The sequence below is a fragment of the Paramisgurnus dabryanus genome, chromosome 21 (genome assembly GCF_030506205.2).
Source record: "Paramisgurnus dabryanus chromosome 21, PD_genome_1.1, whole genome shotgun sequence".
NCBI lineage: Eukaryota > Metazoa > Chordata > Actinopteri > Cypriniformes > Cobitidae > Paramisgurnus > Paramisgurnus dabryanus.
This window is the reverse complement of record NC_133357.1, coordinates 3,186,142-3,211,642: the sequence shown is the minus strand read 5'-3', so window position 1 is coordinate 3,211,642 and position 25,501 is coordinate 3,186,142. Positions and strand designations below refer to the sequence as shown.

At 36.2% G+C, this 25,501-nt stretch overlaps 1 long non-coding RNA gene across 1 annotated transcript in view; it reads left to right on the top strand.

Annotated features, from left to right (window-relative positions):
- The first annotated feature begins 13,773 nt into the window (after nt 1–13,773).
- LOC135775261 (uncharacterized) overlaps nt 13,774–25,501 on the top strand; it is a 116,359-nt gene continuing 104,631 nt past the window's right edge. The window contains exon 1 of the long non-coding RNA XR_010543851.1: nt 13,774–13,887. This is a non-coding gene — a long non-coding RNA (uncharacterized lncRNA). The remainder of the gene's footprint in view (nt 13,888–25,501) is intronic.

Genomic DNA, 25,501 nt, shown 5'->3' with positions numbered 1-25,501 from the left:
AGAATGATTGAACGGAGTATTTATCCTTGTTCTGTGATGTGACATGTAGACAAAACATTTTTTGTTTGGGTCTGTAATGCCTCAGAAGCTTCCTAAAAACCTCTCTCAGATAGCTCTATTAGGGTGGGGGATTTTAAACAAGTGGTTTTGCACCTATTTGGCTCCCCCTACTGGCTTAACTTGCAATCTCATTACTGATTGGCTGACTTTGCTGCCACTCAAAAAAAAATAGCCAATTATTTTAAAGTGGAGGGCCAGTGAGATGCCTGTGATGTCATAAGGATCAGTTTTTCAAATTGGGCCGTTTTCTGGCTGACATTTCTAAAAGAGGAATTTCTATGAGACTGAGATGTTTAGCATGTCTAGCACTTTTTGTATGTTCGTGAATGTGGGTAGACTACAATTATTCAACAAAGACAAGGTAAAAATGGTTTTTCATTCTCTGTCCCCTTTAAATATGTCATATCTTTCATACGGTGGCACACTTGTAGATGAACAATAAAGCAGTGCAAATTTAAGACTTATTGATTAAGCTGTAAACATTTGCTGTTCCCTTTGGTTCATACTGTGTCTCAGGGATACTCAAATCATTGTAAATATGGTTTGTTGCTCTTTCATGGCCTCAGCTCCAAGCAGTCCAGATCTTAAGAGAGTTAAGCCCTGCCTTGAATACTGGCTGACTGCCGCTTTCTCGACTACCTCAGTGGCAGTGGAATTTTCCAAGGGGGAAAAGGGAAAGGCTGCTGAGCTCGGAAATGGAATGCAGAGGTCACAAGTAAATTTGCAGCCCTGGGGAGCAAAAGTCTAGGCAGATAGCTGAGAGACTGCCTTTATGCTTTATGGAGCGCTGGAGAGTCGTCACACTTGGTCTGTTTCACCCAGGCTGTGTTCTTAAAGGGACAGTTCACCCCAAAATTAAAATGACTCGCTTTTATGTTGTTCCGGATCCAATACAATCTTATGGCAATAACTGTTTTACAAGATTGTTAATTCATGTGATTTTCTACAATCTCATGCATGCATCAAAGTACAAGATGCTTTTGGACCCAGTGATGATATGGTTTGGGGTGGAGTTATATTCTTGTTTGTTTTACATCGTATGAATTCATAGGTAATAGGCAGCACGTAAAATTGGTAATTCCAGTGGGATCGGTTTTTCAAGACCCATATCTTTTTGGTGGAGCAATAAAGATGTTGTGGAGAATGTTTGGCACAAGCACGCTTATATTCACTATCATTGTAAGGAATTAAGATCAACACAAAACATTTTTCTTCCACTGAATAAAGTTAGGGGTTTGGATTGACGCAAGAAAAACTGAATCAACTTTTTAACATAAAGAAGGACTCAAGGAATGTAGGGTAGATGTCATAAAATGTCTGTCAAGATGACAAATTCAAAAAGCTTTAAAAAACTTGTTTTAAAAGCACATATCTGGTTTATTTCAATGCACATAGTGTATTTAGGTTGATTTTATGCACCATTTTTATGATAGTTAAGACTGAATGGACCTGAAAATGTCAAATGGTGTAACCACCACTTGTGCCAAAGAATAAGAAATATTAAATATTTTATACACCTTGATGGCATGTAAGCGTAATCATAAAAAAATTTAAATGTCATTTTATTAGGTATTTTTAAATGTACATTTTAATGTTTTTTTTTCTAATATTTGTCCTTACATAAGCGGAAAACAGCTGTTTTCTAAATAATCTTTGAAAAATTATGTAAAAAAACTTATTACAGAACTAGATCATTATATTTTATTCCACATTTTTTTAATAAATATTTTTATATTTTAATAAAAAAATACTATTTACACCAATTGCCATTTCTGCAATTATCCCCCAAATATTCTTTCAAAATGAAAATAAAACCAGAAATTTTTGACTTGGTCCTCAAAAAAGAGAATGTAGGCAAGTAATCTGCAAATTTATTTTGAAATTTTCACCCTTTTACATTTAATGGAACCATTAAATGGACACAAAATACTTAACGTCACGTCATTAACCCAATATCACATTTCCGTTAAGAAATGTTACCTTTATTTACATTTATTTAATTTAATTTTTTCTTCTAAATCTAAGCGACTTACAAATGAGAGAACATTTAAGAGGTGACAAAATCTTTTCAACGTGAATCGTACAATAAATTACGATTATTAGAAAAATGTACATTAATGAAATCCCACCTCTAACCCCGCCCCTAAATCCAACGTCATAGGTGAATCTATAGCTGTGTCCCAATTCAGGGGCTGCGACCTTCTAAGGACGTATTTTAAGACCGATTGCGTCACAGCAGCGCGACTTCAGGCTGGTAAGGCCGTCCCAATTCGAAGGATGCTTAGAATGAAGCCTCAAAATGCGTCCTCATTTCTCCGCGCTGTTAAGGATAGAACGAATGGATCCTTAACAGCCGAGGATATCCCAAGATTCATTGCGCGCCTGCAACGGCAGCTGGATATTCTAAAATAAACAATTAAAACCTTCATTAAATAAAAGTGTGTATTTATCAAAAAAAGTTTGTCACTGTTTTAGTATTATAAGTTATTTTTTGTGTTAATATTATTATTTTTATGATGCATATATTTCTAAGGTTGATTAATTTAATTTAATATACTGTTGAATAGTTTAATCTACATCAACGTGTCATATTTTCTAAACTAAATTAATATTTTTCTGATTTCATATTTATTTTAATAAGTCAGAATTCGTTTCCGCTATGTCCTGCTGACAGGCGCAGCAGGTGACGCCAATTATGGGTCGTCCGAAGGTTAGACCGTCTCATTTCAGTTCTCTTCGCGGATTTCTGAGGCTGCCACCTTGAAAGACCGAGTGCTCATATTTAAGGTCGCATGCTTAGAAGGTCGCAGCCCCTGAATTGGGACACAGCTTATACAAATTAAAGTAACCTCGTAAAATATGTATGAATTCCCATAAGATTATGTTGGTTTTACTAAAAATAAAGCAAACAAACAACCAAAAATATTTTTTTACAAATGGTAAATATGGCAAAAACCTGTTCAATACACGTTAACTTTATTAACCATGGTTTAGTTTGTGTTTTAAAGCCTTAATTTAAGTGTGAAACGCACAAGCAGGGTTGGACTTTTCGACCAATCAACTAGTCAAACAAAAAGCAGACCACGCACGTACACTCAGATGTTTGTCAAAGCAAAAAAAAAAAAAAAATAGCAAGCGGTGAACAAAGTCTGTGCGAGTGATTTCCGGGACGAATGTGATCTGATGGGTTTTTGCTGCGCATAATCTCAAATAGATGGCTGTCATGGGGACCACTGAACAGCTGTGGTCGAGGGCTAAAGTTTGGGAAGAGGAGACTGCAGCAGTGTGTTCAATCCACACTGTATCAGCGTCCAAACCATCTACACACACACACACACACACAATCGCCATCCATTCCTTTGGATCAGTGAGCATATTCTGTAGCCCTCGGTAGAACAATTTGGAAGATGTGTGACGGTTTTTCACGTCTCTTTGCCAACCTATAAACGCTTAAAGTGCCAACCAAGCCCCATTACACCAAAATTCTGCTGAATTTTAGTGCGAGATTATGCGCGCCATCATTAGGAACACAAGGTCCTGTCATTACGCGTGACCTTTTCGAGACGCTTATCGGCCTTCTGTTCTACTATATTCGAACCGTGCACCTTTGATGACTTCGCTCTGCGGTTTCCGCGCTCACCAATAAGCGACGCTGCTGCAGTTGCGCGTTAAATGTGCAGCAAAGCGTCGAGACACAAAGCCCGGCGTCTACCGGCAGCCCCCACCGCGGTGCGAGCAGTCCGCCGTTATGTCCAGTCCTCTTCCACCCCCATCTCTTCCCCGAGCGAGAGAATTATGGCAGCCATAAAAGGCAGATAATGCATTGTTAACTAATTCTGTCTGCTCAGAGCTGATGTATCCACAGCCCTAAATCTCCATGCCTCCAATAAAATGCAAATGCTAATGCTCGCCCTCCACGAGCTGATATCATTTTTAACAGGCCTGAGGTAAAAGCTGCGATAGGGTGGGGCAGCGGACGACATGCATAGACAGTGGAGGTTTGCTTAGCATCCTAAAGATGCTGCTTAACAAGAGGATGAAGATGCGGTGTGGAGGAGAACCGGGTGCTGTATCTTTGGAGTAAATGTCATTTTGCTCCATGAACTGATTCATGTTGTTTTTTTAAAAGAAATATTTAAAGCAAATAATTGCTTTATTTACTTTGTATTTTTTACAACACGTTGCCGTATTGAAATATTACATGCCTTAAGGACATTTCTGATTAGCTAACAATGTAGGCATCTAAATCATAAATATTCATTTGAATAGGCTACTTCCACGTGTTGCTGTGATGTGGTTGTGACCTCTGATGTTATATTATTAATTTCTATTTTTAGACGTCAAACGCATGATACTGTATCTGCATACATTAAATAAGGTTTTCTTTTGTACATTTACATTTAAGCCATACATTTTTCTGTCACAAGTGTGTGTTTTCTGGGATGTGAACCCACAACCCTTTGCATTGCTAACTGAGCTGCAGGAATATTGACGTTCAATACAATAGCCCCATCACGCCTGACTTACACTCATGGGTCCTTTAAATATTGATTCAGATCTATACTTCAATTACAAAATGGCAGTTTTCTGCAATTTGTTAATGATGGCTGATTTGTGCCCGTTCGACGTCTGCCGTGTACTGTAATGAGACCGTAAATTCATTTTCACTGGGGACATAAGGAAGATTGAGAGATATGATGTCTACTGTCAGGCCTTTATTAGCTCAAGTTGTCGAGTTAACAAATATTTTCAATGTTTCTTTTTTTAGTTTAAATGACTCGTACACAACTGCTCATTTGCATTTATATATTTATTTGTGTGATTTATATATAATGCCTATCTTCGAATGTGCCGTGCATGACCTCGCCCATCATAAAAATTGACCGCTCTAGTGATACTGCCCATCATACTAGAACAAATTCCTCTCTGAATGTAGGCTTCAATTGCTTTCCACTTAGTAGTATTACTACAAGTCTGAACTGATCGTAGCGTAGGTGGAATGAACAGCACAGTTAATCTCAGTAACCGTTTTAGTTCTCTGGTCTGAAATTATGCACTTGTGTGTTCATGATGTTGGAGATACAATTAAACACCTTTTGAGATTGCCAGGAACCAGGAAGATATAGTTGCCCTTATATAGTATATATATTTATGAAAAATGCTAGGTTATTTTTAATCCAAAAAGAGACAAACTCAGCCGTTGGGTTAAATTAACCCCCCAAAATGTTTGTATTTGACCCAACAATAGGGTAAAGGTGGAATGTGGGACTTTTTAAAGGATCTCTTGACAGAAATACATTATTATATACATAACTATATTATCAGTGGTGTTTAAAGACCCTACAAAATGAACTGTACACTGTCAGAAATAAAGGAACAAAACTGTACCTTTTTTGTCACTGGGGCTGTACCCTAAGTTTCCGTTTGATACCTTTCCAGCAGTGGTTCTCAAACTGGGGGCCATGGCCCCCTGGGGGTCCACGAGATGGTGCCAGGGGGGCCCCAGTTTTATGTCATTTTATAAAATACATACATTTTTCATAGTTTCTGTGTAATGAAACCTCAGAAAAATAAGACTACTAACTAACAGCACTACATTGTATAATTTAATGTATTTTGTTTAATTTAAATTTAAGTTTTAGAATGTTTCACGTCATTAATTTTCTTTGGGGGGCCACGAAGCGATGCACTGTACACAAGGGGGGCCGCATGTCAAAAAAGTTTGAGAACCACTGCTTTACAGGACTACAAAACAGAATACAATTTTGGGAAGATTACTGTACCTTAAGGACCTACATTGTTCGAAAAAAGTCAAACTATGTACCCTAGCTGTCAGTGGGGCAGCACCCTTTAAAAAGTTAATTGTATGGACCATTAGGTTCAGATATGTAAATATCAGAGGTGTAAAAAGTACTCAAAAATGTTACTCAAGTGAAAGTACAAGTACTGAGTGTAAATTTTACTCAATTAAAAGTAAAAGTATCTGGCCAGAATCATACTCGAGTAAAAGTGAAAAGTACCACATTAAAATTGTACTTGAGTATTAAAAAAGTAAAAGTAACAGGAAAAATTTAAACTAGAGATGTCACGGCTAGTCCGTGACATGTTTTGTGTTTTGCACTCATCCGTTTCACCTGGACACTCATGGACTAATTACACCAACACACCACACCTGTTGTATGTTTGATTGTGTTTGTATTTATATGCCTTTGTTCCGTCAGCCTGTGCCGGATGATTCTCATTGATACCCTGTCTGTTTCCTGTGTTTATGTTCCTGTGTTCCTGCTTTCACCATGTTTGCCCTCGTGTTTTATAATTAAATGTTATTTATTTTGTCCGAACTCTGCGTTTGTGTCCTCCCTCCACTCCAGCGTCGTGACAAGAGATTCTTGTTTAAGCTTTTAATCTCTAAAAACATGAAGTGAATGAAACACATACAGGGTTTTATCCTGCTTTACAACTGTTTGTATTTAATTGTATTTCATTATCAAACTATAAAACGACCTAATTTCAGTATGCAAAATGCTACTCAAAGTTGTGAAACCTTGAATTTAACTAAAGCAGAAGCTGATTTTCAAAATTGAGTATCAAGCATCTCACAGATAGCCAGTGCAGAAAGAGTTGTATTAGTTCTTGTTCACACTGTCAGTCCAAATCTGATTTTGGTGCATAATATTCGATTGGAACCGAATCACATTTAGAACTTGTGAAATTTTTTGTTTCAAGCTATATTCAGAGGTGGTTGAGAAATACTTTTCAAATCACATTTCCAGAAATACATTGAAGTCTGACCGCTCTGATCGTATTTTTGTAGCTTTTCGGTTACGTCATGCTCTTGCGTCACGTAAAATGTAAACACGATTGTTGTGCCAGTGTGACGTCATTGCCATAGAAACAGTGCAGATAATCCAGAAAATTGCAAAACCCTACAGGACACACAGATCGGATCTAAACAGTTGTGATACACAATGTGGACAGTGAGTCTGTCCAGTCAGACATGCAACAAAATCAGATTTGGACTGACAGCGTGAACAAGGTCTTAGTCTTGATAGAGAGGCTGCAAATAGCAGGGAACGTGAGCAGAGACTTCCTGGTGTCTGAAACTCAGGCCAGATATCCATCCAACTCTTTGCTGGCTTAATGTGTTGTCGGTTTCAAAGAAGCAAAAAAATCTTCATCCGACGAGCCCACACGCGAGTCTCTAGCCCTTTCTCGGGCCGAGATATGGTCAACCCTTCCCGGATTTTTCCTTGGCCTTAGCTCAGGCACCTTAAGTCCAGGGCGTTCGCCCTTCGGGTCCCTTATCCCACCCAAGAGGGCCTATCCAACAAGCCACCCACGAGTCTCTAGCCCTTTCCCCAGCCGAGATACGGTGGTCCTTTCCCCGATTTTTTCCACGGCTGTAGCTCGGGCACCTTAAGTCCCCTCGGGTATAAGCGACCCAAAGGCATCCATGCTATGGTCGTTGGAAAATCAGGGGAATGACCGCTGTATCTCAGCCGGGGAAAGGGTTAGAGCGTCAGGGTTGGCTCGTTGGAAAGGCTCTCTCGGGTAGGATAAGGGACCCGAAGGGCGAACACCCGGACTTAAGGTGCCTGAGCTACGACCGTATGAATTTCAGGGAGTGGCACACTGTATCTCGGCAAAGGAAAATAAATAACATTTAAATTAAACTGGCCGTCAGCACAATTCAATTGGTTTGGTAAGAGTAAGGGAAAATAGAATAAAGTGATCTCTAAAAAATAAGTACTTTTTGACTGTAAATAAAATTGTAAGGAGTAAAAAGTAGTTTTTTTCCTTAAAAAATGTAATTAAGTAAAAGTAAAAGTACTGATTTTAAATTTTACTCAAGTAAAGTAAAAATCCCCAAAAATAATACTTAAGTACAGTAATCAAGTAAAATTACTCAAGTACTTTACACCTCTGGTAAACATTTAGTACCAAATGTACCTTTGAGATACTAATATGTATTTTGAGGTACTAATGAGCTCTCTTTGGTCCCAGAATGTACTAAAATGAAATCCTTAGGTGCAAAGCTGTACTTTTTGAAAGGGTACTGCCCCAGTGACAGAAAAGGTACAGTTTTGTACCTTTATTTTTGAGAGTGTATGAACTAAGAATGAGCCCTTACATGAAAGTCGCCATTTTGTTTCTAAAGTAGCTCAAAATGAACAAAGCGTGTTTTGTCTCTACGTTGCCTCAGACGATGACGTGTTGGTCCTATGGCGGCTACTAGCTTCTATTTTGGCACTTTTCCTCTGCATAATACCCCATGGTTTGGGTCGGGTCAGCTTACTTTTGGGGCTTTTCCACTGGGTGCAGTACGAGTACCCGATCCTCTTTTTTAGTACCATCTCGGTTGGGATTCCAAGCGACCCGAGCTGATACCAAAACGTGAAGCGAAAACACTGATGATCACTGATTGGTGTGAGAGAATCGTCACTACCATCGTCATTATAATGTAAAAGATTAGCTTTACCTTTGTGCTAGCTTGCGCTGTCTCAAGTAAACCTGTTGTCATCTGTGCTTTCCTTTAAGTTCCCAAACTCCCTTTCAGCAATAAAAAAACATCCACAGGTTGAGATTTAGGAACACCATACCAGTTTTTTCCAGACTTGCAGGTTATGGTGGCGCTTTCACGATGCACACCTCCGCATATATGCTTAGATGCAACTTAGCCAAGCGTGTCGACTGACGCCATGGGTGTTTACAGAAACTGTAATGTGAGACAGAGGTAGTGATACATGTAATCTATTTGTGGTGGTCAATTTTAATTTTGTGGCGGACTGAGAAATAAATGAATATATGGGGATGTTTAGCATTCCAACAACGCTCTCACTTGTATGCTGTCACAGCAGTAGGCAGCGCAAATATAATGACACGCCTATAATCCCTCCCACTCCGAAGTGTTACTAAACTTAATGGAAAAGCTATCCAAGCAAAATTGAGGTGAGCTGACCCAACCTAAACCGTGGGGTAACGCGATAGAAAGTGCCATATGCGTTTCAAAAGGGAGAGCGAGCTCTGGACAGAGCTGTTGGTTGCAGTCCCACATTCCACCTTTCGAACAAACCAGTATTTGTTAAATTCATCCCGATGTCAGTCTGATTCATCTGTATTTTGTGACTTTGCCATGCATTTGTACAAAAATATCAATGAACCCCATCCTTAACACCGCCCCAAACTCCAACACCACAGGGGATACAGCAAATCATGCAAAAACGTACGAATGTGGTCTGATGCATAAATATGAATTACAAAATTATTAAATTACAACCCAACAGGTTAGGTTCATTCCTTTCGACCCAACTTTGGGTTGAAAACAACCCAGCATTTTTAAGGGTGTAGTTTCCGTTGCTGTTTTCTTAGGTGCCAGCTACATCCGTCTCTCTAATCTCACATAACAGCCAACGTCGAATACTACGAATAAAAAGGTCAGCCAAAAGTGCCCACCTGCTGGCTTCTTCTGCTTTCCATCATACCCCTGGGCTAGAAAGACCACTGGGTTGTTCTTGGTCAGCATGTGTCCTCAAATTTATGATGGAGACGTATCGGCGCCCATTTCGTTTTAAAAGTCGTCTTGAGTTTCCTGGCCAAGCTGGATGTGTGGAGAGTGCTAATCCACTCGCATTCAAGAAAGACACGTTCAGACGCTGGCCCGCGGCCACTCATTTTAACCCACGGAGCACCGACCAGAACGTAGGCCGCATAACCGTGACATGGCACAATGGAGACTTGAGTTACAGCATCCCTAGGGAACCGAGTATGATTATCTGGCAGAGTTTGAAACTAGAGGCAACAGCATGCACAGACCAACCATGTGTAGGCCAACCCAGCTGGCAACGAGAGGATCGGGCACATCTGTCCGATGAAAACGCCGGACCGTTCCATGCATCTCAATTATAAAGTGTCAGAGCGTATGACTGATATTACTTTCAGGAGAGCTGATCTTCGCGGAAAGGATTTTTTCTGTTGAATACCCGTGAAATCTGCTGGCTTTCAGGGGAGAGAGTGAAGCTCTCAAAATATTTTAGCAAATCATTTAAAAAAACTGGCATGCTATGTAAGGAAAATAGACGATCCTGCTGCAGAGTGATTTCATTAAATCTACATTAAATATATTTAAAGGCACTTTTTATTAATTGTGCAATACAATTTTAACTAGGGGCATCATGCACCATTTTTTTTAAAGGACAGCTCACAGAAACTTCCACTTACATTTCTAACAATCTGAGCCCCTGCCTTCCTCTAAAAACCACCAAAATAAATGTGATGACTACTTTTTGTAAAATAAAATTATTTTAAAGGTCACGTTCTTTCTAATTTCATTGTTAAACCCTACTTAGTGTGTAATGTTGCCATAATAGCATGAATAATACCTGTAAAATAATAAAGCTCAAAGTTCACTGTCAGGCGATATATTTTCTTTAACAGAATTCCTCTTTCAAAGCCTACAGTGAACGGCCGGTTTGGCCTACAGCCTTCTACTTCCTGCTTTAATGACGTCACTGGAACAGTTTTTTGACTAAACTCCGCCCATAGGAATATGTCGGTCATCAGCTAAGCTAACGGCAAGCTAAGCTGCTATCCAATCACAACACACTAAACAAAATACACAATCAGAACTCGTTAAGTATTTCTGAAGGAAGAAGAACAAGGAAGACATCAGCCTGTTTTTAGGACAGTGAAAACAGCGCAATATAGATAAATAAATCGTGTGAAAAATACAGCGTTTTTTTGAAACATGAACACATGTTATATTGCGCACTGCATGTAAACACAATCAAAGCTTCAAAAACACAGAAAGAACAGGACCTTTAATCAAAATAATGACTAGTGATGCACCGATGTATCGGCCGCCGATATATATCGGCCGATTTTTGATGAATTTGAAACCATCGGCATATCGGCAATAGCACGAGAAAGGCCTATACCAATTGTTTATTAATTAACTGCATAAAGAAATCCATTATATGTAAAAAACGAGTTAATGTTGTTAATAAAATAAATGCTGAATAGCAAAAACCACCTTTGAAGGTTGTCATGCTGTCTTATTATATTAGTTTTAGCTTAATTTGTGCCGCTCTTATTATGTTGGTCAGTTAAATGTTAATTAGATCATATCCATGTTCAGTAAAAATAATTTGATGCAGAAATAAACTAGCTAATAGACCAACTGTATAGTATTGTATACAAGTGTTTAATATCGGTATCGGCATCGGTATCGGCCAGAAGTTGTCTGTTTAAATCGGTATCGGCCCAAAGAAATCCTATCGGTGCATCCATAATAATGACATATTGGCATCATATTTACATCTGAAATATCATTTTTTGTTTATGTGCATTCTGTTTAATGACTTGTTTAATTGTGTCATTAATGCATTTGCACAGCAACTGCGTTGTTATAATTAATGTAATTTTAAATCCATAAAGTATATAAACAATGAAAATGACATCAGGTGATTGATTTTAATGTTCAATGCTTCAAAAGCAGCTATGCTGTAATCTACTCTTATTTTAGTTAACTTTTATTTTAATTGCAAATATTAAAAACTTCATCTATGTTTATATAAAATTATTAGAAGAACGTATGGATAACATAATGGTTTTATATTTTTGTGCATGGTAACATTTTTGCAGTTTAATGAACTGTGAAATGTTTAATCCCTTTTCACTAACATTTAAACTTTACAGAAAATCCTAATATGGGGTGTTAAATAGCAGTTTTGATTAAATATAAAACAAACCTTCATAAAAACCTTTCACACCAGCGGTGAGCATTTGGTTTCTCCACCAGAGGTGTCTTTCTCACCCTCCCTTTTCCATTTTCCTCTCTCTCTTCAAAATCCTATAGTATTTTCGCAAAGGATTTATATACCGCAACACTTTCTTTTTATTTGTTTGGCACAGATGTAAGTGTTGCTTTTCAATGTGTTATGAACCGCTTCAGCACACTGCATTTGATTAGCAATCTTTAGAAGAGCATGAGTAAAAACAGTACATAAAAATTTGTGTTGCGTGTTTCCACGCATGGCCTCTTGGGTTCAGCGTGTGTGCACATGGTTTCCTTTAGACTTCAACACACAACTGCATCACATGGGAACAGCTTCCAAATGTCTAACAAACGCATGAATCCGGATGATGCAGGCTGTAATGTTTACTTTCAGCTTGTTTTTGAGGAAAACATCTTTGATAAGGAGCCAAATTTGTGTTGGATAAAGAGCAATACACAACAACAAAATGCATTGATTCTCTCATAGTATGATTGTCTTTAATTAAAATAAATAATACGTTGTTTTAATAAAATGTTTCATGATTCCACATAAATTGGACCATAAACAATTCAAAACAGTCTCAAAAGATGCTTTTAAATGGATGCCAAACTATGTGAAAATGTATGACAGATGTGTTGCCTTGGCAACAGCAAGGTCACCCGAAGCCTGGCTTTATGAGGAAAGCTCATCAGTTTTCTGTGTGTGCTGCCCAGTGGTTTACGCCGGGAGGATATTGCATAGAGAAAAATGAAGGGGTCTGGGGTGACCGGAAACAACAGTGGCACTGCTGGGTCCACTTAGTGCCCTGCTGGAGGCTTCTGCAATGTCTTGCTGTTTTGGGTTCCTCATCATAAATCCAGGTAAGGAGGGGCCCTTTAAGAGGGTCAGAGGGCTAATGTTCAGGGACAACATATATAGAGGAGACTATGGCAAATTGTGACACAGGGAAGTTGTTACAAGGGCTATTTCAGTCCAATTGCGGGCAAATGTGTGTTATACTAGCAGTGGGTTTCAAAACGTATATTTTATATATCATATTTTAGCTAGGAAACAGGACAGAGAATAAAAACAGGCTGGCATACATTCAGGTAAGGGTCAGCTGTAATAAAGGCAGATTTTAACTGAAAGGATGAATTGTGTTCACAAGACAATGGTATTTTTCATAAATGTCAAGGGTTATTATTAAGTTATACAATTTATTAATTGCAATATGTGTTAACACACTTATTTTGCTTTCATTACTGTTCTTCCAAATTGTTGCTTTTACAATTTGCAATAATTTAAAAGTCTACTTACAGGAATAATACACACATTTAATGGATTGTAAAAAATTAAAATTTGGAAACTTAAATTCAGATACTTTTAAGTGTAATAGGTAAAAGTAATACATTAATTACTTTTAATATCAAATTAAGTTAAAATAGAGTTTTGATAAATATTATTTTGAGTAAAAAGTGTGCCTACTGGTCCAAATCTCAAGTTAATATGTTATACATTGTCTATAAGAGAAGGGCAATAATAATTTTAATCATTTTATATAGTGGTATCCAAATGTCTGAGACAATATTAAAAATATGGGATCTTGGAAATTGTAGGTTTTTCAAAAAACTCTTTATGTAGTAATGATGTAAAAACAGAAGTTTAGAGGCAACTAATCAAATTATTTGCTGCCTTACATTTTTTTTATTTTTTTTATTAAGATAAATAATAGTACGTTGAAATGACTTGTAAATTTGAGTTGAGAAAAAATGAAAAATATTTTTTTAAATGGGGACATTCTAAAATGTATCCTAATTTTTTAACATGTATTACATCGCCAACAGGTGGCCTTGAGGTCCACTGAGTAATTTTACATTTAAAATCCACCACACACATTTTTATTTAAATATCGTATCTGTATTAACATTTTAGAGTAAAACATGTGATTTATTTGTTGATTAGTCAAGAATGGCCAGATTTCCGCTGGTCACGTGACCTCAACATGGCGTCAACAGGTGGAAGAAACTCAAGCCGTGTATGTGAAATACGTCCATCCAGCAAGTTTTCATCTCACGTGAGTGCAACGTTAATCGATAATAAATAAAATTAGATTACATAAACACCTAGCAAATTAGTTTGAAGACGGAACATTTGATATTTTGTTATTGATATTATTTGTAGACGCAGCCATTTTGCAACTGCTTTCAACAAATTAGTCCTATGGTAACGTTAATTGTCAATGTTACCACCGAAGTAGTTTATGTTTTTATGAACATCTTTAACTGTGTGGTTAATGTATATTTGTTAAGTTAATGTGGCTTTGATTACTATTTAATGGACGTTTATACATTTAATCTGTGTTTATTTAGTACATGCGGTTTTAACTTTTGAAAAATGCACTTATATTTCAACCATTCATCTAGGTCGTATTTCAGTAGGCCTGTGTGCGTTAGACTGCCCCCTGCCTTTTCCAACAGGAACCACATATTCAATCCAATACTTATCAGATTCAACCTATAAAAGACATATTTCAATAAATTGTAAAAATGTTAGGTGGAATGTAAGTTTCAGTGTGTTTATCGTCGAGTGTGATTGGTCTCGGTTTCGCTGACAAACGTCTGTTAGTATATCAGTTGAGTTGGCACCGTCGGGACAGGGGCCAAATGTCTCTCTATACAGAGTTATGAGCTTGTGAATGAAGACAGATGGGGTACTTAGGGGCATGTTCACTCCTGTAAATAGCCACGCTGAATGTAATGCACTCCTATTTTTATTTGATGTTTGTAATTGTGACTTCTAACGTTTATTCAACACTATATTTGTGTCGTGAACGTAAATGTTAAATCAGACTGATCCTAATCCAGTGAATATACTATGTATAATTATTGAAACAATTATTTGATGTCTAAAGCATGTTGAACTTCTAAGAATGAATGAAAGTAGTCGGCTATTAGGATTAAGTATCCGAAATAGTTTAAGTATTTTTCATTTTAAATCTTTTCTTTATCGTCAGTGTTTATGTAAATTAATTTAGACTAAATTCATAATAAATTTTATGTTTACTGAAGAGATGTAAAACTGTTTTAAATTGCTTTATGGTCATTAAACTGAGGTCTTTTTTTCATATATTGACGGACGCACGAGGGCGCTATAATGGAGTTTTGTAGTTGACATCATCAGTCTTGTTTAATGATGACAGTACAAGCTGTTATATAGAAACTTTCCTAGCAAGCATACTTGGAAAATAATAAATATATCGTGTTAGCAACACCAGAAGTGAAGGATTGTGAAAGACTTATGAATACAGGTCAAGTTGTATAACTTGTCAAGTAGGCTGGTTTGTTTTACGATATTTTGGTTTAATCATTCTTTCAGGAAATATGATGCATGGTAATCAAAGTTTCATCATATTTATAATATATATGCCTCCGCAGTCAAAAAAATAAAATAAAAGCTTTGTGAAAAAAACTTCAGTAATACGCAATAATTTAATAAAATATTCTTATTCATTCATTTTTTTTTATATTTAAAGAGAAGTAGCCTATCTGTTTGGCAAAAAAAGGCAACCATGATACATTTCTGACATGCACATATCAAAACTGTAAATTGAAAAGGCCTCCCATTGGTCAAAATGTAGACACAATGTATCTCCCATTTATCTCACTAAAAACTTATATACCCAATAAAAGCTTAACATTTAGTGCAGCTAAGGGTCATTTCTAATGATTTTATACTAAATATTTAAGTATATTCACAATATATAGCCACAGTGAAAGTTTCTTACAGTATACCTGGTGACAGTTATTTATTAGAATAGATAATAGAAATGAGTTAAAACTTCTTAAATTATTTTAATGGCAATGTCGAGTTGAAAGTGCTACCACCAGAGGGCGCTTGTGGATCAGTGTGAAACACGTGCCAAAGCCTTTGAAATGTGTGAGAGCTTTTTTATTATCCTCCTGTAGTGTTCATTTCATTTCCTTGGCAAGTAAAATAAAGATTTGGAAATAGATACACCCTTGATGTCTTAAATTAAGGCAGTTAAAAAAATGAAAAAATGAAAAACTAGTTCTTGCATTATAATTATTATTTATAAAATAAACTCAAGGCTTTTCAGAAACGCATGTTTTTTTAGATGGTTTGACTCAATTTTTCAAAAATCAAATTTTAAACATTACTACTTGCTATTTTATATATATATATATATATATATATATATATATATATATATATATATATATATATATATATATATATATATATATATATATATATATATATATATATATAAATATATAAAAATATATAAAATATATAAAAATATATAAATATAAATATATTTAAATATACTTAAATAACAAGTTAGACTAACAGGTGATAAACAAACAAACAGACAAACACAATAACTGTTATTTTTAATTTGTTTTTTTGTAATGCACAGGCAGAATGTCAATTTCACCCTTTAATCTTTGTAATTTAGGCATTAAAATGTTATGTCCCACAAAACAAGTAAGTGTAGATCATCAAAATAAATCACAGGCTTTTTAAATGTAAAACTCCTCAATTCCTGAGTTCATGGACTCGATGCCACGTTACATTTATACTGATAAAATGTAAAGATTGAATGCACTGTAAGTCGCTTTGGATAAAAGCATCTGCCAAATGGATAAATGTAAATGTTAATGCTTAAACAAATGATTATTTAACTTTTGCAGCCATTTTCAATCTCTAACTTCCAAATCGAATACATATTACACAGGATCAAAATACCATCCCGGTTTAAATTAGCGGAGGCTTAGGTGAGGCTTATAAATCAAAGCATTCGAGTCTGAACGGCAAAGTCGTAATCTTTCTTGGCTGGGTCTTTGTGTCTTCAGCACGTCTTGTGTTTTTGGATGTCATGTATTTTAATAAATGCCTCGTTCTGATCCAAGCAAGTAGCATAGCTCACCTAGTCTCAAGCCACAGGTATGTTTGTTTTTGTGAAGAACATTTCCAGAGGTGGGGTTTAGTTTGCTTATTGACGCTGGTTGAAGGTCTGCAGTTGGCCAGATGCTCTGTGTCTGGGAATTACGTCTGTCGTTTTGCATCCCGGGATCGTGCGTTTGCCCGATCTTCACAATGACACTAAGGGAGGGCTCAAATTGTGATTTTTGAGTTTGGTTCAAACCTGAATTCAGGATTCTGTTTTTGATGGACCTGAACCAAATGTTCTCGCTCTTAACCGGCTGTCATCCAGCTGTTACAGATGGTGGACGTTTTGGATCGAACTGGACAGTATCGCATCCAAAATCTCTGCTTCTCAGAATTGAGACCCCTGTGATGAGGCCTGTTGTTTTCCCCTGTGCCGCGGAGAATTTCTCACTGTAGACATTCAAGATGGTCTTGTGGTTTAAACTCGCTGGGCCGGATCCAGTCATAGCGTTTCTCATCTGCCTGTTTGTGTCTTTTTGTGAGGAGGTGCCGGGTGCACTAGTGGGAATCTAGAACCTTGGGTTTTATATTTCCATATAGGATGAGTGAGTGACACAACCAGGTGTACGTTGGGACTTGGATGGGTTACAGAGTACTTGGATTTCAAATTTGCATTGTTAAAATAGTTTAAAATATCAATTTAAATTGTTTAGTTCTTCTAAAAAGAAAAAAAAGGTTTTGTATTTGTTTTAAGAGTTTGGATGGAAGACAAAACAAAATTTATTTTACACAGTCTGTCTGCTTTTCATCATGCACAGTATTGCCTTTATGTTAAAAAAGTGATGTAAAAGGAACACATTTATTATTTGTTGTTAGTCAATGTGTACAATGTGTACAGAAATATAATATGTAGCTGTGCACAAATGAGAAATATATGCAAAATATATAATTTACTATGTTTCTCATAGGTTGTTCCTAAAAAAGAATGTATTTTCCCACCATTTCCCAACCTAAACAACAAAGATTTGTGAACTACGTACAGTTTGTAATAGACTGGATGTCTCACAGATCATTTAGAAGTACAAAACTGATTATATATCTCTGCAATCGCCTCTTAAACCTAAAATCTACACTTGATATATGCAGACTGCAGGTGTCATTGAATGGTTATATCTAGACATTAATTGCTAAGTAATGTCTCGCTTAGTTATAAATTAATAATTTGCTGTTCTGGATGTGCGCTCGGTAACCTAGCAACAACCCTCATTAATTTACATTTAAAGCTGTGGCGTTTATGCTTATTTTCATAGCGCCAAAGTGGCAATTGGCAGTAAAATGCATTGAATTAACAGGCTCAGTTCAGCAGGTTTAAAGGCCTCATGCAAATCTTAAGTGTGCATCTCTGTGCCGTTTTAGGTTCTGGTGAGTGTAAATGCGACTATTACAGCATGTTATGACAAACTGGGGTTTTGCCAAGAACATGAACGGTTTTCAATTCACCCTAAATTAAGAGAAGCAAAAAGTTATATTGTTAAGAAGATCATTAAGATTTGTCATTATTTTCGTGACAATCGAGCCCCCAAAAGAATCGGATTATTATGCAACAAAGACAAATATTAGCCTATATTTAAATTGCTAAATATATATACAACAGGGTAGTATTTGCATTTATGCTAAATTTTGGATTATGGTATTGAGAATGTAAAGTATCACCACTGAGAAAAAGAAAATGTTCAAGCGCATGATGGCGATAAGACATTTCCTTGATCCATTTTTTAAATTTATGATATTTCTTTGGGTTGAACTGAAACATAAATGTGTTCTCGATGGGTCTTATGGGGTTCTAAGTGGAGTTTTAGTGGATTGATAAGCTTAAAGTTTTAAAATAATAAATCTATAATATAGGGTATTATTTGACATCATCATGGCCTCACAGCTGAGGGAAAAATAAGTTACACTATACAAGTATGAGATTGTATAACTATAACCTATAAAAATGTCTCTCTCAGGTCTCCTATAAGATTTGTTTATGCTGCAGTTCCCAATTCAGCCTCTAGGTGGCATGATTCATTTGAAGTCCATTCACTTTTCTTCTTACTGGAGTGGTTTTTACACACGCATGCACGCACGCACGCACACACACTATTTAAAAGTTTTAATATTTTAAAATATGGATCATATTAATCCCTCACATAACCGGGTTTACTTGGTTAAATTGCAAACAGACTTCACTGCGTCGAGGCCAGATTTGTGCTCTGCTTTTCTCCCTTACCCTTTTACGCTGAGTCCCGTGCTGTGAAGTGACTGGTGCAACTTTAAGTTTCTGCAAAATAAATCACCCTTATGGGACAAAGATGCATTTCGCCGCATGAGAAAAGAAGAATGAGGGCAGGAGGATTTATGACGGTAGATGTGAAGCCTTGATGCCGCTGTCAGACATTACTGCAGCCTGCCATGGTTGTGCCTCAGGCCTGGAGGGCTTTCACAGGAGCGTTAGCTAAGCCTGTACCGGGCCTGCGTGCAGCCAACATGGCCTCCACATCCAAAACAGATCCACTCTCGGCCTTTGAAGTTGACTCGCCCAGCCCCTCATAACTGCACATTCGCAGTTTCTCTCTCTCTCTCGCTCTTAATGCCCGTCCAGCTCATTCATCTTTCCCGGGCGAGTTCTCAGCCTGTGGTGCTGAAATATGGCAGATGAACCTGTTACATGTTAGTTTAAGAGATAGTGTAGGTGTAAATTACACTGGAGGCTCTGGCTAACCTTATTTATGAGAGGCCTGTCATGTGTTTAGGTGTTAGAGCGAGACGTGCAGCTTAAATCGTTTACTTTGCTGTAAATCAGGGCGTGCACGGCACGTTTGTGCACTGGGCTTTGCACACTTGTTTACACGTGTGCGACTTTTTGTGCTTTGTGTACTGATGGTTGTGGTAAACCTAGGAATGGTTTGTTAAACCCCGATCCGAGGCCACCATCACGGAGTGAGATGGGCGTGTTATGTCTTTTGTGCAATGTAATTTTGTTGAAATATGTCGCTCGTAAAGCTTTGTGAAGTTAATGTTATATGTCTTACTGTAGGCAGCTGAAATTGATCGGACCCGTTATGTGTTGTTGAGAATTTTTTCATGCATGCATTACAGTTTAAAGAAACTGATTTCTATCCCTAGAATATGAAGTTAAAATAACTTGGTTTTGCAAGTCAATTCAACCTACTATTTTAAGTTTTGACCCGTGATAAGTTGACATAACTTATAAAAACAAGTTGAAATACACTGTAAAATTTGCTGTAATATGCAGCTGGTTGCCAGTAACTTACTGTAGAAGATAAAGACTGAAAATGTTTCATGTTCATTTAACTTTGAACAAACTGTTACCAGTAAATAACATAAATGTAAAATCTACAGTAAGTTACTAGCAGCTAGTTGCCAGTAATACCCAGTAATACGAATTTTCTTACAGTGTAGTTTAACTTATATTTTTATGTTACAGCTGCATGCACTGTAAAAAAACATGCAGCATAAAGTTTATACACCCTATTTACTTAAAGTAGTTTTTTTTACTGATAAGTTGACATTTTTTGAGTGATAAGTTGACATAACTTAGAAAAACAAGTTGAAATTGTTTAACTTAATTTGTTAAGTTAAAGTAACATAAAAATATATCTTGATATGATAACATTTTGTACAGTGCAGGGAACCCACATACTAATAAAACTGTCATTTAAATGCACAATAAGTCGCTTTAAATAAAAATGCAAAATGCCAAAATTTAAATTTACATTGAACCCACAATCTTTGTGCTGCTAATGCAATGCTCGACCAATTGAGACACAGAAACAGATTTAGGGAACAGGAACAAATTGACTCTTCTGGGATGCATAAGTGGGTCATAAATAACAATTAGATGTGTAATAATTTTATAAATGCTGTTTTATATCATGAAAATTGAGTTTTTTAGTGTTTGCGTGCCCCTGGTTGAACTGTATATTGTAGGTTTTACTTAAAAAAGTACAATTAAATCAGAACAAAATAGTCGCAATAGGAAATTACTAATAAAAATCGAAAAGGAAACATATAAAAAATATATGGCTATTCATAAAAAACAAATTTTTAATATGTGATCATGGACCGCAAAACAAGTCATAAGGGTAATTTTTTTTTAAATTAAGATTTATGCATCATCTGAAAAATAAATAAATATGTATGGTTTTATCTTGATTCTGAGAAAATCGCCTTTAAAGTTGTCTAAATGAAGTCCTTAGCAACACAAATTACTAATGATAAAAACATTTCTGATATATATTTATGGTAAGAAATTTACAAAATATCTTCTTGGAACATGATACTTACTTAAAGGATTAGTCAATTTTCTTAAAAAAAAAAAAATGCAGATAATTTTCTCACCACCATGTCATCCAAAATGTTGATGTCTTTCTTTGTTTAGTCGAGAAGAAATTATGTTTTTTGAGGAAAACATTCCAGGATTTTTCTCATTTTGATGGACTTTAATGGACCCCAACATGTAACAGTTTCAATGCAGTTTAAAATTGCAGTTTCAAAGGACTCTAAACGATCCCAAACGAGGCTTAAGAGTCTTATCTAGCAAAACAATTGTCATTTTTGGCAAGAAAAATAACATTTGGCTTTTGCTACATACCCATGCGACTTATGACTGGTTTTGTGGTCACATATATAAAAGTCTCACTACTGTACATTTGAAAACAATATGTTCATTTAAATAGAGAAATTCTTGTAAAGTCAGATGCAAAATATTCTTTGTACATCTTGTGTATTTAGATCCACATTTTAGGATAAATGGTAAAACAAGGCATAATAAATACAAAGTACAAAAGAGGAAATATAAAAATAGTATTTTGCGGCGTCTGTTGTTAAAGTGTCTGATGTCAAGAGTTCAATATCTCGAGCGCTCTGTTCTGACAGTGATGTAGTTATGTTTATATTCCTGGCTCTATTGTACAACACTGATTGATGTACCTGGATTTTGCTCCATTTTTTGATAAGTGAAAATGTTACTGAATCCTTTCCACAGCCTCAAAGGAGGTGCACCTGCGGTTGACCCGCTGAATGAAGCCGAGCTGATGAATCGCTCTGTGATACTGAAGAGGACATCCTAACGCATTGAGAATGACTCATTGAAACGTTAAACCCACTCAGAGCACTTAGACAGTCTGGACTTGAGCACTGTTGGGAGAAGTGGTGATTTTATACGTGTGGGCGTTCACCATCCACCCTCCATTCATTCTTCGTGTTGCCCAGAAGTGGGACAAGAATGTAATTGTGAAGTAATGCTGTAAAATGCGATGTTCTGGTTTCAGTGCCGCTGTGTTCGGCTCTTGCCTTACGTGAGAGATAGCGTAGTATTGGAGGCGCTGTGTTCTTCTAGTATTTCTTACCATTGTTACATTGTTAGCGTTGCAGTGGTGGGAGTCTTTGTGGGTTGCTTGCGGTTGTGTGCGTCTTGCCTGGAGCTACAGTGTATCTTGTGTGTCAGAGAGAGAGAGATCAGGTATTGTTTTCTAAGTGTCTGAGGGTCCGATTCTTTGAAGGGTGAGCGAGGAGGCTGTGTCGGACCTCCTCAGCTGCAGGCAGGTACATCTGGGTCCAGTCTAAACACAACACAGATCTGTCTCATGTGTTTCTGTGCTCACTACTACACCCTTTAGATTTATGATTCCTGATGTCACCTGATGCCACCTTTACTGGCATGATTGTTCTGCGTATAATACTGATAAAGCATCAACATGCACATAACAGTGTGTTGTTATTAATAAATATTGACGTTATATGATGTGTATGTATAATATATGATGGCAAACAAAAGAATAATAATAGTAATAATAACAACAATAACATTAGGGCTGCAAAACGATTAATCGCGACTAATTGTTTGCAGAATAAAAGTTTTTGTTTCCAATAGGCTCTATGCCCAGCTGCACTACTTCCTGAATTTCAGCAGCTCCTTGTTTCCTGTCTTCCATTATTGGACAAACTGATTAATCTAAGTGTGTCTGATTATTGTTGTCAAGCACAGGATTAATCAGTTTGTTTGTGACTACTGAGGTCAAGCACACCTGGATTAATCAGTTTGTCCAATAATGCAAGACAGGAAACAAGGAGCTGGCTGAAGTTTAGGAAGTGGTGCAGCTTGGCATAAAGCCTATTATATGTAAACACGTGTGTGTGCACTGTGTATAATAAATAAATAATAAAACAATATATATAAATATATTCTTTATAATATATTATTTAAATATATAATATTAATATATATTATTTAATATATTATTTAAATATATATAAATAATTACATGTGTATATACATTTTTATATTTATATATAATTTATATTATATATAATTATAAATACTTAATATATAAATATATTTTTTTTCTTAAAATTATACATGCATGTGTGTATTTTTATATACATAATTGTTATACACTTGTACACTTACGTGTTTACATATAACATAAACAAAACTTTTAATCTGCAAATGATTAGTTGCAATTAATCGTTTTGCAGCCCTAATATTTTTGTTGTTATTACTATTATTATTATTTAACAAATAAGATAAAATTAGGATAATGGTATTATTATTATTATTTATTTATTTATTTTTTTCTTTTCTTAAAATAAGTAAAGATGGAAAAATATAGAAATAAAAGACCAAAAGTATTCTTATTAATATTATTAGTATTAATATTATTATTATTATTATTATTATTGTTAGTATTATTATTATTATTGTTGTTTTTATTATTATTATTATCGTTGTTTTTATTATTTTTTTGTTATTATTATTATTTTTGTTGTTTTTATTGTTTTATTATTATTATTATTATTATTATTATTATTATTATTATTATTATACTATTGTTATACTATTATTATTGTTGCTTTTGTTGTTATCTTGATTACAGTACAACATTTCAAAATAATACATTTAAATCAAAAAGTAATTAAAAGTTTTAATGCAGAGTATAAATAAAATACTTTAAACAATGTATTACCAAAAATACCTGATAAACGTGTTGACGTTTTATAGAAAACTATTAAACCATTAAATCGGAGTTGCTGTTGGTTTTTGGGGTTACATTAAGATTTTACATTTATTCATTGGCAGATACTTTCATCCAAAACAGCATTTACATTCAAGCTAAACTTTTTATGTATGTGGGGTCCCTAGGAATCAAACCCATAGCCTTTGTGCTGCTTATACTCATTGCTCTACCAATAAAGCTAAAGGAGCACTGACTGACACCTGCATTTGGTCACTTTCAGACAGATGTCCAATGCATTTTAAGTATTTTTCCTTGCATTCTCTCTCTTATCCTTTATTTTTATTCTGTAAATGGTAAACACATGCCTCTGATTACTAGGCCTTTATTTAGATGAGGATTTGGACGAGGGTTCGTCTCTGCCTTGAATCTCTTACGGTGGCTCATCTTTACGCCTCTCTCTCTCTCCCCCCATTGCTTCTCCTTGACGTGAGCTATAAAGCACTCTTTTTAGGGCGAGAGACATAAATAACAGCTCGCACTCTTTTTGGAGGGGATTTCCTGAGGCCCAGAACACAAAACCCAATACAAGATCGGGGTGTGAAAGAGATTGAGGCCGAAGTGTGTATGCGAGAGAGGAAGCGTGGAAAACTCGGTCCTCTGCCTTTCTGAGCCAGTCCTGAGAAAACAAACTGTAAACCCCCAGTCACTGACCGCAGTGTGAGGCTTTTGCTCTCGCTGGTTTGTGTGAATGCGTGTGGCATTTTCCCTTCACTGTTTGGCTAAAGAAAGAGGGCAGTGAGCCACCCCCCTTCTTTCCCCCTAAATGGTCGTCCAGACGGACTAGTACTCTTTTGTTTCCTTTCTCCCTCCTATTCCAGTCTGGTTTATTGCACTTGATTCCAAGCGCGGTCATTCCTGAGATGGTGCAGATAGCAGCTGTAGCTGAATTGCCCGCCATAAAGCATCTGCAAGCCTGCCGGATCCCCGGCAATGGGGGCGGGGAGGCACGGTGTATTCATTTCTCTACAAATTTCTATACTTAAAATTTAATGGTCGTCATTTCTTCGAGTCGTGACTCGATTTAAATCAGTTCGGGTTTGCGGGAGGCGAGACGGTTTTCGGTTTTCGGTGTTCGCCTGCTGCGGCGTGAGATATTTAATGTTCTGAAATGTGTTGATATATTGGATGAAATAAAGTTGCCAGGATTTCTACATGCACGAACTAATATTGGTACCAGGGAGAAATGTTAGATCAGTCATAGTTACGTTTGGCCTGCAGGGGGCGACATGTAGTCAGAACAGTAATTGTCAGACTTATAGATTTGTGTTTGCCTTTCTGGAAAAAATGAGAATCGCATACTTCTCTTACTGTACTATGTGGTATGTGTGCTATGCACACTATGTGTGTTTGTTGTACGCATGTAAGCCAGATGATCTCTTGCATGGGTCATGAACAACCATCTTTCCTCTTCTTGACTTTCTGTACACTGTTAACCCAGAAATTGTCTTTACTCAAACAATCAAGGAAAAATCATTAATATTTTCTGTTTTGAAGCCAAAGCTTAAATTTATTTGTTGATTTAACTGTTAACCTTACAAAATCTATTAAACTAAAACATTCAAGTAAAATGAACTTAAAATTATTAGTTCATGTTGTGAGGAATACCCATAATCCTTTGCGCCTGAATATTTTGATTATTTTCTGCTTTTTCACAAATTAAAAACTGATAAGAACTTTCTCTAATCAAATATT